We start from the raw sequence: 1,999 nt of genomic DNA on the forward strand, positions 1-1,999 counted from the left end.
GGGCAGGCTGGGGGGGGCGTCCTCTCCCGTGGGCAGGTCAGGGGGGGGCGTCCTCTCCCGTGGGCAGGTCAGGGGGGGCGTCCTCTCCCGTGGGCAGGTCAGGGGGGGCGTCCTCTCCCGTGGTCAGGTCAGGGGGGGTCGTCCTCTCCCTCTCCCATGGGCAGGCCGGGGGGGCGTCCTCTCCCATGGGGACAGGAAGCACCCCTCCTCCCTGTGACGCGGTGGTGAGGAGGGCAGCTCCTGCTCCGGCCAAGCTCCAGCCCAGCTTCATTGGGTCACTCAGACGGCGGGCCATGAGGGACACGAGGGATGCAGGGCCTGACACACACAGAGCCTTTGCGTGATTTCCAAAAACGCCATAGGCAAGCTCTTTGCTGTGTGAGTCGCCGGGGTCTCCTGGGGTGTTAAGCGACACTGCTGTGGTGCTTCTTCATGGCATCCCATCCTCCTGCCCCCGCCGCCCGCGCTGGGTTCCGGCACCACCCCACCCCACACGTGCTGGACAGAGCCCCCGCTGTCCTGCGGGACGGGCTGAGCGGGTCTTTGCAGCCACGGCAGGGCGAGGCCCGGCCTGCAGAGGGAGAAAGCTTCTGCTTGAAAGAAAGAAGCGCTAGTCAGAATGGCCAGAATATGTGGTGAGGAAAGGGGTCCCCGGGAAGTGGGAAGTCGCCTTGCGCAGGGCTCAGAGCGGGGTGCTGCAGACCTGCCTTCTCCTCACACCTGGAGGCGCTTGGACTGTGCACACAATGGCTATCGTTCTGTCATGTTAACATCTCTTTTGTTGTTGTTGTTTTGTGTTCATCCTGGAGCTTGAACTCGGGGTCTGGGCGCTGTCCCTGAGCTTTTTACTCAAGGCTAGTGCTCCACCACTTGAGCCACAGCTCCACTTCCAGTCTTTGGTGGTTAGTTGAAGATAAGAGTCAAAAGAACTTTCCTGCCTGGCCTGGCTTTCAACTGTGATCCTCAGATCTCCACTTCCTGAATGGCTGGGATTATAGACATGAGACACTGCTGTCATTTTTCAAAAATGTTTTAGAGAAAACCATTTACTGCTGGGAGACTTTGGGGGTTCTTGCTCTGCCCTCGCCCCTCGCCAGCCTCCAGGTCCGTGCCTCGGTGCTTCAGGCAGGCCTGGCCCAGCACAGTCGCTGAGATGCAGGCATCAGAGTAGAGAAAGCACAGCGAGAGGACCAGGCAGGCGCCGCCCACACCCGCTGATGTGGGCTGGGACGTTCGGGGTGCGCTCTGCAGAAATGCGGCCTGTGCTGCTGGAGCCGCGTGGCAGGGCTGCAGCCGAGCGCGTTGCAGGGCTGGGCAGGAAGGAGGTGGTGTTTCTGCTCATCCTGACTTGAGTGATGGCAGTCTATACTGTATCGATAACTTCCTTTTGTAGCTGGGATTATAGGCATGCTGTCTGTGTTTTGAGTAAGGGTCTCACTGCTTTGCCCAGGCTGGCCTCAAACCATGCACAATCCTCCCATCTCTGCCTCCTGTGTAGCTAGGATTACAGGTATGCGCCACTATGCCAGGCCCTAGTATATAAATGTCTAAACGTTGTTGTCACAGCTGCGCACCATGCTGACTTTAGAAACTGAAGGAGGTGGAGGGTGGTTTTCGGACCCGTGCTTTTTCTCTCCTCACTTTCAAGCAAGGCAGGAGGAGATTCAAAGAAAATAAACGCTGCTGGGCCGGATTCCCGGCTTTTCCTTCCCAAGGTTGTCCCAGTGAGCATCCACAACTCCCAGCCCTCAGGGCTCCCCCTGGAGGGCCAGGGGGAGAGGACGGGGAAGTTAGGTTGCTGAAGAGTGCAAAACCCCACCAAGCCAAGGGGACGTCCAGCTCGCGCAATCGTGTTCTCAGAGCACACCGCAGGGCCTGTCAGGGGTCTGGGACGCGCCACTGCTTCCAGACGGGCAAGCTCTGGAAAATGCACACGGAGAGCAGCAGGTGTGAGCCGTCCCGGCCTCTGGTGTGAGCCATGCTGACCCCTGGTATGCTG

The 1,999-nt window shown here is 59.6% G+C and overlaps 1 protein-coding gene across 1 annotated transcript in view; it reads left to right on the top strand.

Annotated features, from left to right (window-relative positions):
- Rps6ka2 (ribosomal protein S6 kinase, 90kDa, polypeptide 2) overlaps window positions 1-1,999 on the top strand; it is a 176,983-nt gene that overhangs the window by 144,996 nt on the left and 29,988 nt on the right. The window lies entirely within an intron of this gene.

This window comes from Dipodomys ordii, unplaced genomic scaffold, assembly GCF_000151885.1.
Source record: "Dipodomys ordii isolate 6190 unplaced genomic scaffold, Dord_2.0 Scaffold77, whole genome shotgun sequence".
Lineage (NCBI taxonomy): Eukaryota > Metazoa > Chordata > Mammalia > Rodentia > Heteromyidae > Dipodomys > Dipodomys ordii.